We start from the raw sequence: 13,482 nt of genomic DNA, 5'->3' as shown, positions 1-13,482 counted from the left end.
CATATGACATCCTCCCTGTCGAAAAAAACAAACTATATTATAAATTGTGGTTTTTCTGGAGTATTACAATTGACAGTAGTCATTTTCTGATCACATTCTGTTGATTTCAGTACCAGAGTAATTAGCAGTGGGTTGTTGATAAAAAAAATAATTTGACATTTAAGATTGCTTCAAAAAAGTCCCTCAAGGACTACATAGAGGGCCATTGTCAGCACTTGGTAAGGAAGGGAAGATTTCAGGGCCCACATTGCCTTGGAGGGGTCCACGTGCCACCTGGACATTCCGCTGTCCAACAAATACACTGCACTGCACTTTGGGCCTTTTGGGCGCATTGCACTTTGAGCGGATTGCTTTCTACTGACAAGCTAGCATGAGTAGCCAATAGACTCCCTTGTGGGCTGTGAGTGAACTGAGGTGACATCACTATGCAGTGTGCCTAAGGGTTAATGTCAGTTCTAACCCCAGCACTGGCTTGGTATTATTGTCATTCCTTGGACTTGGTACACAACCATAACTACCAGGATAACAATATTAGCAGCTGCTATGGGACCCAAAAACTCATGGACTTGGATATCACCGTGTGCCTTGTCCCAGTACTGTGACATCATCGTGTGCATCATCCCAGTATTGTGACATCACTGTTTGTATGTAACATCACTAGAATAGTTTATCCTTGCATTGCGACATCACTTTGCACATTATTCTACTACTGTGACATCATTGTTTCCATTATTCCTAAGGATCAATTTACACCATAATCAATTTGTAAAAAATAAGTGTCGGACGAGCCATTAACGTTTGGAAGGCATATATTTATGTGTAATAATAATCGTATGTTTTTTTGTTAATACGATCGCACTTGAGATCGATTATCTTTCGAGACAACAATTCCGCACCTCCTGTCTCGACTGCTAACAACTAGCTGATGCTTGTTCACAAGAGATAATGTACCGCTGACAAACGATCATTTATAGGTCATCATAAAAGATTTGATCAATGACAAATGAGCCATTATTAATTTTTTTTTGCTGATCGGGCAATTGCTGCACATGCTTACATTGGCCAATGTTTGGGAACTTTTACTTGATATTAAGATTATTCGCATGATAAAGGCTTTTAACTTCATTGAGTGACGGTCATTATCCTTTTACTATAACATTACTGTGTGCATGTAGTTTTGCATAACTTCCTTACAGGGAAAATTCCTTAAAAATGGGTATTTATGATTGTATTAATTCATAAGGGAATTTTTCCGCTACCTAATGTGTTTTGTATTATCCACTATATTTGCTGGGCCAAGCAACCGGCACAGCTGAAAAACGATAAAAATGCAGCAGCTGAGGAGCCCCTTATTACTATATAACCAGGACTGTAATCTGTCAGTCTGAACAAGCGTTGAGGGCTGCACCCAAAATTTCTGCGTGGGAAATGGCTAGACAGAACTGGAGTGGCAAATATAAACTATTTATTTTATGTTCTTTAATGATAGGCAATGTGTAAATGGGCAGTATCTACTATATACACCAAGTGGAGATCTATAGGAAAGTGTAGTATGAAAGGGGTCCAATGTGTATGTGACCCCCTGCACTGACTATACTTTAGACATTTAATCATATAGAATGACAAACTTTCACAATAATTTGTTCCTCAGATGGTGACAGATTCATCACAACTGCTAGAAACTTTCTGCAGACAGATCAATTTATCTTTGTCTGCTACAGACTTAGTAGAAATGTCTTCTGATATCCATTGTACCACATGTAAAACTAGAAGGAAGGCGCAGATCTTTCTGATATAGTGAAGAATATTTCTATAGGTTTTATGTGAAGAACATTAATGAAACATTGGTTTAAACGCGTTAATGACTTCAGAAGAGTCAATGTAGAACAATAGAATTGAGTGTTGGGTTTAATCCTTGATCAAGTGCAATGACAGAAAATATAGTGGGTTGTCAGTAATTCTATTATCTTTATTTCGCTCCCTCTATGTGAAATTAAGAATAGTTTTACACTGCACCAAGAGTATCCTAAAAGCCGGGAAAGGAGGCAAATCCATTATCTAATAAAGTCCAACATTTAATTGTCACAGATGTCTATCTAGAGCGTCCCTAGACTTTCATTAAAAAATGTTCAAATAAGCAGAACTTATATACAGCCAGTCTGCAATGTTTTCTGTTAATGTTGTTTTCTGATATTTTGCAAAACCCCTATATAAGCTGCATATGGGAAAACATAGGCATATACTCACCTCACAATCCCTCCTTTGTGGATCTTTTTTAAATTGGCCACAGCAATAATGCGTTATGCTCTGCATGCTACCGCAGCGGCCAATCATTGGCCGTAGAGCTGACATTTTTAAAAAAGAACGGTTATAAAAAAGACATATGTCCATCCAGTTAAACCAAGTTAAGGAGAGGATGTGAATGAAGAGAAGGGTTAAATCTTAGAATTGTGTTCTCTACTATTGATCCAGAAGAAGGAAAAAACAATAAAACATGAGCCAATCTGGCATTATAGTAAACAAAAATAAAAATCTTGTTAACCTATCCTAAATTTTATCAGTATTGTAGAACTAGACATGGACCGCACATCCACTTGTAATACATTGATCTAAATGGGTGGACTGGTAGCACACATGCTGCCAGGCCATGCCAAGCCTTCTTGGCTCTGAGCCACATACCCCCACAAGTGCAGCACCACAGCGACAGACACAACCACACAGTACCACAACAAGTGCTTTTGGGCCTCTGGGTTGCTCCCTCTGCAGGAGTGGTGTTGCAGTGGCAGTGACCGCCATGCGGTGCTGCAACCAATAGAGTAGGGACCCACTTTTAAAGAGGTCGCCGTGAAGTGGCAAGTGGGCTTATACAATTTCTTCAAAATATTAACAAAGAACCTCGTTCATGTTTATACATTTTTGCCTAGCAGCTATAGATCAATGTATTACAAGTGGATGTGCGGTCCATGTCTAGTTCTACAATACTGATACGATCCTAAATTTTGCTGTTATCAGTGTACCCAGAAATCATATCCTTAATAAATTCTAATTCTTGATTGGCTCCAAAACTTCTGCTGGGGTTCGGGGGTCCATTACCATATCAGAGCCTTAGGCTATCGGTGGATTGACCGGTAATCTAGTGGGACACTAACTGTGAATCATTTTTTAGCTTTTATCAGTGCTGTCAAAGTATTTCTATTAAGGGGGTTGTCCCACAAATAATTCAAAAAAAAGAAATTAGGACATAATATAGTGCATGACAATCTATTTCTAACAGGGCTAGAACCAGCCATGTATCTTACATGGATTCAGAGTTTTCCCCATTCATTGCTCTGCTAGATTTTCCACAGGCAGGAAGCTCAGGGGGCGTGTTCTTTCTGCTGAAGCTCCTCCCCCTCCGTCAGAGCTTGTATAGGCAGATCATCCTGTTTCACTTCCTATGCCACCTCTCTAGGAGAAGCTTTACAAATGGCCCCATTACATGTCTTTTTAGAAGGAGAGCCCAGCCTTATATAACTGAAGAAGAGGGAGAGCCTGCAGCTTACACACAGTGAGAGGATGAGCAGGGGAGGGGAGAGCTCAATGCTGTATGTAAGCAGTGCTGTATGCAGGCTCTCTTTTCATCTAAGGAAACTGCTGGCTCTCCTGTGTGTTTCTTAGGCCCCATGCACACGACCGTGCTCGTAATTACGACTCGTAATTACGAGCATGGCCGGGCACGGCCGGCCATGGGCAGCCGGCCGTTTTTCCGAGCTGTGCTCCCATTATAAAGCATAGTAGCACGGCCCGTAAAATAAAAAAATAGAACATGTTCTATCTTTTTCAACGGCACGGGCACCTTCCCGTGAGAAAACGGGAAGGTACCCGTGGCCAATAGAAGTCTATGGGCCCGTTATTTCGGGTCGTAATTACGACCCGTAATAACGGGTGTTTTTACGGTCGTGTGCATGAGGCCTTATTGTGTGAGTCTCCATCCACACTACAAGCTGTGTTTCTGAATAAAAGCTTCTTCTCTACTTCTTTACTGACAAGCAGAGAAGACATTTTCTATTGGCTGGCGGCAGTTGGAGAGTGGAACTGAGCATGTGCGTCCCTCCTCATTCAGCTCAGTAGGAGGATCTACACATTACTATACAGATTAAAAACCAGGGGGCACCATTATAATTAAGTAACAGTATTATCTCTCAACTGGAGCATTTTTGTAACATAAGATTAGTTATAAAACAAAAGGGAATGTGTTGCTAGAAATTTTTTTTTTTCAGTTAAACAATTAGTATTTGAGTGATTACACATTGTTTTAATTTTTTTTATTTTTTTCACAAGTCAGGAAATATTATAAATTATATTTTATAATATTTCCATGTGCTGGCCACTAGAGGGAGCAGTTCCCAAAATTGCAGCATGGTCACTGTGGTAAAGCAACCTCATTGATTTATGCTGCAAATTTGGGGTGGACACACTCTCCTCTAGTGTCCTCACACAATCCCCCCTCCCTTCTTCTGGCTAGTGCCAGGAGAAGGAAGGGTTTGAATGTCTTCAAACCTCCTACACTGTGTGCCGCCATTTTCTGAGCGACTGCACAGTGTAGGAGGACTAGATACAGGGCTCAGCAGACAGTATCACATCACATACACGAACATAAATTACCTGCTCCTGCCGCCGCCTCCGCTGGTCTACGCTCCTTGCGCCTTCGCTTCGTTGAACATATGGCTGGAAGCCGTCATCTTACTGTCTGGCAGCGGCTTCCAGTCCACATGAAAATGGTGCCGGATTTCGCTCTACGAACGAGCTTGGTTTTGGTCTGTGTGGGATCGCCGCATGCGCCGTTCCCACACAGACGGCGCACGCTTCTGAGAATGGAACAGTACCCGTTCGCATTCTCTATGGGGTTGTATGTGCCGTATTCCATCTTTCTATGTGTCGTTAATCGACACATACAGAGATGAAAAAAAAATGGCAGAACCCATAGAGAAGTAAAAGTAAGAACACAGTAAAAAGTTTAGTCACAACACTAATAAATACAATTTTTGTTTATATTTTATTAAAAGCAATATAATAAAAAAAAATTCATGACACATTCCCTTTAAGGGCAAAAAGTTCAAAAAGACGACTGGGAGTGACTCATTGGCCACCCGTGAGTTGCAGGAACACTTTTTTTTCTCTTAATCACAGGCCTAGTTAGTGTCTAGTTAAGAGAGAACACAGTCAGGGGCAAACATTGCAGAATTAAACATTCTTCTCTTTTGCCAAAACCATCTGAGCTATGTGGGCCATAGCGATCAATCCTATGATAATGTTAGAATCATGATAAGGCCTCATGTCGAATGCTTTGTCTATCAGTTCATGCCATCATGAGTCAGTACTTGGGAAGGGTCCCCCTTAGCCACATAGCAATGCAATGGTGTTTCTCTATGGTATATACTCTGCTGTTGGCTGCGGTGGAGAGATAGTGACTAATAAATATTAGTATGGAAAATGATAATCCAACAACAGCAGGTGCAAGAACATTCTACTTCTAATATACAGTACTTTATTCCCTTGCTGTATTTTTTCTCCAATTATCAAATTTTGTCGCTTTAAAGAAAATGTATACATTTATGACCCTATACATTAATATATGTATTCTTAACCAGTGGATTATATAATTGTTGGAAAATAGATTTTACCTGAAATGTAATATCTCTGCCATGGTGCGGCTACAGTCTTCTCTTAATGTTAGAACAATGAAAATATCAACAAATTGACGCGCCTGAAAGGTTGTAACAGCTTCTTGTATGGTTGGCTTGCCCCATTTCATGGGATGAGGTCATGTGAGCCCAGGAAACCTTGTTGGCACCAATGAATCATACATCTGAATTATCAACTCCGTTGATAGTATAGATCATGATGATTTATGATCGATGATCAGACGCTGACATATTTACTTGCTGCGCGAGGCTTAACATTACGCATGAAATGTTATGATTTAGAAACACGTTATATTTGAGCGTTGGTTTAATTCAGATTGTATGGAGTTTTTATAATATATGTAACATTTTTAGAACTGTCCAAATGATTCAATGAGTAGACAATGGTTTCATCCAAGTATTAGAATAACTACTACCCACTTAATTTGCTAATTAATGATTGGATTTGGCAAAACCCATTTCACTAGTATACATTTAATGTTATGATCTGAGTTTAGCGCCGTCAGTCAGATGTATTTTCCAGGTTGATTTATTAGCACTTTATTATTTTATTTTGGGTATGGGGTTTAAATCCGACTAATGACAAAATTTGCATGTAGTTTGTATATTCTCCCTGTGTTTGTGTGGGTTTCCTCCCATATTCCAAAAACACATGGGTACGTTTTTTGGCTTCCCAAGGGCCCTTTTTACATGGGACAATGATCGGGTAAATGAGCGTTCATAATGGACACGCGTTCCCGATTATTGACCTGTGTAAACAGGGCAAAAATCAGCTGATGAATGAGCAAAGACCTGGTGCATCTTTTACGCGGCTAAAAAATAGGAACAGGGAAATGTGCTGCCGACATGATGCAAATGCATTGGCACGAACGATCATATTAATGAACGTTCTTCTCCTGTTCCCAATCTTTGCTCCATTTGAATAGAGCTAACGAGCGCCGATCAAAAAGCTCTATTGTCAATCAGCGCTCGTTATTAGGTGATGAACAAGGCCAAATATCTGCGCATTTAAAACCACCTTATGAAATTGGCCCCATATGTGTGTGTCTGAGATAGGGAAATTCGATTAGGAGACTCATTTGGGACAGGGACTGATGCAAATGGTGACAAACTCAGTACAGAAGCGTAACTTGATGCTTCCGGGCCCCAATGCAAAATATGAAACAGGGCCCCAACTATCATGCCTAAATTATAGTACTGACCACCTCATATGCACGGAGGGACTTTTATGGCATGCTCAGGCTCCAGACGAGCAAAACCTTTGTACCCCCTATAGTTTCCCTCTGACTGCGGAATATGTTGGTGCTATACAAGCAACGAAAATAAATAATCATAAACAAGAGGGGGCTAGTGACAGGCATACAAATTTTACAAAGTATTCACAAAATAGCTGTTGGCAGAACAACCTTCATAATAATCACCCACCTATTTCTTGAAATTACGCCACAAGGCACTTGGTACCTTCCACTTGGCAATTGTTCACTTTGATTAGAAGTTGCTGGATCCCTTCTGACTTTAAAACAAGATAGCTACTGGCCAAAAGTTGTTTCAGGTTGTGGTCATCATTATCCTGCCTTTAACTACTTGCCGACACGGGACGAGAATGCTCATCCTGAGCGGCGGGTACTTCACGCATTAGGACGAGCATTCTTGTCCTGTGTGACAGCCGTGTCCGCGCAACAGCTGTAATACACAACCGCAGCCCCGCTCTAACAGCGGAGAGAAAAGAAACATCTTCTCTCCGCCGTTAATCCCTTGAATGCCGGAATCAAAGCTGATCGCGGCATTCAAAGTAAATAAGAGGAGGGGGGACGCGATCAAAGCCCATAACTTGTATTGCTAGACAGCCTAGGGTCCATTGAAGTCCTTTATTCCTTGAAGTCCATTGACTCCAGCTTTCATCTTGCCTAAGCAGGTTGGTAATTGGAAGAAGTGATCTGTTGTTTCTGGCCACTTTCCACCTTAGTTTAGTTTAATTTTATTTTATACCGTAAGCCTCTTATCATACAGAAACAAAATAATCAGTGGGTAAAATCTAACATAGCTGAGGCAACCAAAAATATTAGATTGTCATAAAATCCAGTTTAAAATAAAGAAATCCTTAAAATTAGTTTAATATATATAGGCGGGAACAAATTCTGACTGGTCAGAGACTTGTCAGCAGTTCTTATAGGTGGGGTACCATGCGTTTTGACCTCCACAATAGCTAGAACTAAAATTGTATGACACCGTCGGTATGCGCTTTGGCTCCCATCAGCCTCTACGAGTTGATAAAGATGGCCCCAAATGGCATTACTGTCTAAGGCACATGTTCCTCTATACTAATAGTGGACAAGAGAGGGCAACGAGAGCCAAAGGTGCATGGCGCACTGATAAGTAACCCCTTTTATTCTAGCGGTTGGTGGGGGTTACATGGAAATCCAATGACTACTAATGAGTCTCTATGAGATGTCTATGGGGTTGCTGGGTGATGATCACACATGATAGGAATCAATAGCACCTACATTATTCAAAGTGACCTCATAACCTGGATTAAAACATGATGAGAATTGAATAAGGTTGTTTTGGGGTCTTTACCCTTTGCTTTACCAAAAAATTACCCAATATTTCTGTAATCATAATTCTGTATTTTGTATTAATTGAAGTACTAGCTGAGGGACTGAAGGGGCATGTGCCCTGGGTGCCAGGGAGTGGGTGCCAACTAGTAAATTATTTAGATACAGGGCTATGTCAGCAGTCTAAATCTTTGCCCCAGGTGAAGGAATGACCCCAGACAAGGACTAACTATGACAATCTCTAGCCATGGTCTTACCTTTCCATGTTAAATCCTTCATTTGAATGGCCCCCGAAAATATTCTTTCAAATAATCTTGATAATGGATAATTTTATTTGGCCACATTTTACCCAGTTCTTTATGTCGGCTTAAAAAGTGACTAAATATAATAATATTTGATTTGTTTTGCTTCTCATTCTCAATATTCGAAATATAAAATTACACTAATGTCAAGGCTTTAAGAAAATGTTATAAAGCGGCAGTGGCGTGGCTCATATCGTAAACTGACAGACACTGAGAGATTATTGCATGGACAATACCCAGCATATGTCAAATGATTTGCAAATAATTTATGTCACCTTATCTTCCATTATTGTTTTTGCAGAGAACATAAACTGTGTCACTAATATTAAATTGTGTCTGCGGAAAATGCGGAGCTCAGCTCTTCCCCCTCGCTGAAGATGTTGAGCCATCTGCAGAGCCTCACATGCATATGGCCCATCATTTGTCCGACAACTTACACAATGTGAAGGTTTTTACTTGAAATGCCAACCTATGTGGCAGATGATATATGTGTTTCCTCAGTCCTGTGATTACCAGCACAGAGCTGTCTTGCAGTGATCCTCACCTCATCAGTTCCACAAGCTGCACTCTGAGGTGTGTGAAGCATTTGCTGCAAGATGCTTTCTGACATGCTGCAAGAAAATCGCATCCCACTGTGAATATTTGACTGTAGCTATCGAAAAGATTAGGGTCATGATCCAACCTGCAGGAATTAGTATAGGTAATAATTTCATGATGGGAAAGGAATATTTGAAAAACTAAATATTTAAGAGAGGTGGGCCGGGTATTGCAGCATTGGAAATATTGACCCTTAGTTCACTGTTATATTGAAAAGTCTAATAAATTACTAATGGAGGGAGCAGCGGGATTTGTTCCAGTTCCCAAAACAGCAATGATGTGAAGTAAATTTGCTTTTCCTCACAACATACTATTTGTATAGATTTTAGGGTCACTAGAAATGCTTCAGTGTTACAGTATGAATTGTTGTAAGATCCCCAATAGAATGAATGGGGCCTTAGGATTGAACCAGATCATGCTGTTTAGACAGTCATAGCTAGGATTTTATTTTACCCGGTGGAAAAATTCAGTTCACTGCCCTCGCTCTGTATTTAATTACCCTGGCCAAATCAGAGTGACTTGTTGGCGCCCCTACTGGCCAGAGTTGTAGCTAGGCGTTCCTTCACCAGGGGAAAAGATTCCGTTTGCTGCGCAAGACCTGTTTTCAAATACCCTGCCTAAGGCAGAGTGGCTTATTGGTGCCCTCTCGTGAGCTACACCCCTGAGTTAGGTTCAGTGATACCGGACATTAAATATTAATCTTTAGGATATGAACAATATGATAAAATCCTATTATTTTAGTCTGGTCATCAAACAACAAAGCTAGGCAAGCCATACATCGTAAATCAAGTGGGTACTGAACAATTGGACTGGCAAAATAGTCAACACCCCTATCGGCCATTTTAGACTGTCAATCATTGTAGATTTCCAGTGAAGCCATGATTATAGAAATGTATGACAGTCCTTTTGGCCTAGTAAATCTATTTATTTGCAGCTATTTCTGTCTTGCTCATGTTCACTCCCTCTATAGGAGGTCACATCCTCGAGTAGCAGCCAATTGTAAAACATATTTAATAGCAAAGCAAAGCGTTAGAATTATCTAAAAAATTAGCCCAAATAAAAGGCTGTGTGTCAGATTTAATATTTGTTTTGGTCACTTTTTACACATGCTTCGACAGTATCTAAAAAAAAAAGGGCAATGTCTAAGAGGATGTGCCGTAAAATGTGCCAAATTTATTAAAAACTTGCATCACTTGATATAATTATACACCAGCCATGAGGTGGCATAAGGGAGAGACATATGTCTTACAAGCCTAGCGAGTGGTGCCAAATATATTGTCACATGTGCCACATTGATTTTACAGCCATTTGTGCCATAAACATTAGTTTGTAAGATTGGGCATGGCTTACTGCTTGACCTGGATTTAGACACATTTATGAGATGCAACTTTGTTATAAAAAATTGTCAAAAAATGTCAGAAATAAGAAAAAAAAATCACCACATCTCTATTTCACAAAGCCCAGTCATAAAAAAAAGTGAAAGTTAATAGACGTTCTGTAAGGCTGGGTTCACACGAGCATGTTACGTCCGTAATGGACGGAACGTATTTCGGCCGCAAGTCCCGGACCGAACACACTGCAGGGAGCCGGGCTCCTAGCATCATAGTTATGTACGATGCTGAGTCCCTGCCTCGCTGCGGGGCAACTGTCCCGTACTGTAATCATGTTTTCAGTACGGGACAGTAGTTCCACGGAGAGGCAGGGACTCCTAGCATCGTACATAACTATGATGCTAGGAGCCCGGCTCCCTGCAGTTTGTTCGGTCCGGGACTTGCGGCTGAAATACGTTCCGTCCATTACGAATGTAACATGCTCGTGTGAATCCAGCCTTAGGCTTCGTTCATATCTGCTTCAGGGCTCTGTTCCGACTGAGCTTTCTGTCAGGACGGAAAGCTCCGATGGAACGAAGCCTAAGCCACAAGCAGTCATAAATTTATCGCAGCATAGGTCCATAAAGTAGTCCAGCTTAGAATTAATGAGATGTTGTTACTAACTGTACCCCTCCAACATAGGAGCGCAGCAACGCTTTTAGGGGTTTGTCAACAAACATGTAGTCTGATACTATTGACAACCAGCAGAGCTGTAACTATAAGGCTATGTTCACACGGCCTATTTTCAGCCGTTTTTCGGGCCGCAAACTCCCCAAAAAACGGCTGAAAATACGGGGGCTGAACATCTCCAAACATCTGCCCATTGATTTCAATGGGAAAAAAACGGCATTCCGTTCCCTCGCGGCCATTTTTAAAAACGGAGCGTAAAAAAATACCCAGTCAAACTGCATGTCACTTCTTGAGCCGTTTTTGGAGCCGTTTTTCATGGTCTCAACAGAAAAACTGCCGTAAAGAAACGCATCAAAAAAAGCCTGATGCATAAAAAATGGCTGTAAATAAGAGGCTGTTTTCCCTTGAAAATAGCTCCGTATTTTACAGCAGTTTTTTGTTAAGCATGTGAACATAGCCTTAGAGTCAATGCACACTATGCGTATTATGTACGGTTTTGCCGCACGTATTTGTGTGCAGCAAAAAACGCAGCGTAGTACAGTACCAGCATAGTCAATGAGATTCAAGGAAATCTCATGTACACGCTGCAGTGTTTTTCTGCACGTAGATTGAGTGGTGGTGCAGATTTTAAAATCGGCAGCATGTCAATTTATCTTGCGTTTCCGCTTGCGAATTGTTAATGCCTAGTGCTAAGGAAAATCGCATCAAAACGCGGCAAAAACGATTAAGTGCGGTTTTTACCAGCAAATTTCCTACGTATTGCTGCGGTTTTGGTGCGTTTTTTTCTGCAGCAAAATAAGCAACATGTGCATGTAGCCTAATAGAGGCTGTAACTCAGATAACTAATGCAAGGTTTATGAAATACTCAACTTTTTATGTAGATTATATTTATATGAACTGTAAAATTGTGTTCAATAGGTGGACATACGCTTTAATGCGGCCATGCATTCAGTTCAAAACCATAAGGGTATGTTCACATGCTAGACTAAAAACGGCTGTCAAATGCAAAGCTGTTTTCATGGGAAAACAGCCTCTGATTTTCAGCCGGTTTTTTTAAGCATCAAGCGTTATTTGATGCGTTTTTTACGGCCGTTTTTGGAGCTGTTTTTCTATTGACACAATGAAAAACGGCTCAAGGAGTGACATGCACTACTTTTTTTACGGGGCGTTTTTTTGGCGGGCCGTTTTTAAAAACGGCAGAGTAAACAACCCCCTGTGGGAACGGAAATCAATGGGCAGATGTTTGTAGGCATTCAGCTTCCGTATTTTCAGCCAATTTTTGGCCGTTTATGGCCCGAAAAACGGCTGAAAATAAGCCATGTGAACATACCCTTAGTCTCCCGTCATTGGAGGAAGTCACACTCTTATTAGGTTGGATATACACATAGACTTTTGCCATGAAACTGGTGCAATAAAGCAACAAACGTAACTTTTTCATCCCATAGTCTTTCTTTTTGATAGTTTATCTCATGAGATTCACATGTACATACTATCTGGCCAAAAGGATGCAAACAGCGGACCCGCACACAGGCTTTTGACAAGATTTTGGTGTGTCTGTAGGAATTCATGCCCATTCAGCAAAAAGAGCATTTGTGAGGTCAGGCGGTGATGTTGGGACGAGGTCTGGCTCACAATCAGTGTTTCAATTCATCCAAAAGATGTTCAATGGGATTGAGGTGAGGGCTCTTAACGTTTCTCGGAAACAAACTTGTCATACCATGTCTTCATGGACCTCACCATGTACACAGGAGCAGCGTCATGATGGAACAGGAAAGGGCTTTCCCCAAACTGTTACCACAAAGTTGGAAACTACAATTGTCTAAAATGTCTTAGCATTCACTAGTAATAAGGGGCCAAACCCTGAAAAACAACCCCATACCATTATTCCTCCCCCGGCAAGCTTTACAGTAGGCACTCTGCATTCCGGTAGGTAACGCTCTCCAGGTGTCCGCCAAACCCAGATTCATTCACCAGACTGCCATATAGCGAAACGTTTCCACTGCAGTGGTTCGAGTGGCAGCGTGCTACACCCACTCAAGCCAAAGCTTGGCACAGTGCTTGGTATTCTTAGCTTTGCTGACAGTTTGGATCTCAGTAGTGAGGGATACAACATGGGATAGGCGATTTTTACGCATCACACGCTTCAGCACTCGGGGCAGCCCCCCTCTCTGAGCTTGCGTGGTTTATCGCTTCGTGACTGAGCTTTTGTTATTCCTGGATGCTTCTACTTCACAATAATAACACAGTTGACTGAGGCAGATCTAAAAGATCAGAAATTTAACAAACTCACTTGTGGGAAAGATGGCATTCTCGGATAGTCACTGAGCTCTGCAGTATGACCCAT

The sequence above is a fragment of the Rhinoderma darwinii genome, chromosome 6 (genome assembly GCF_050947455.1).
Source record: "Rhinoderma darwinii isolate aRhiDar2 chromosome 6, aRhiDar2.hap1, whole genome shotgun sequence".
Classification (NCBI taxonomy): domain Eukaryota; kingdom Metazoa; phylum Chordata; class Amphibia; order Anura; family Rhinodermatidae; genus Rhinoderma; species Rhinoderma darwinii.
The sequence above is the reverse complement of the archived record's forward strand: the minus strand, read 5'-3'. Positions refer to the sequence as shown.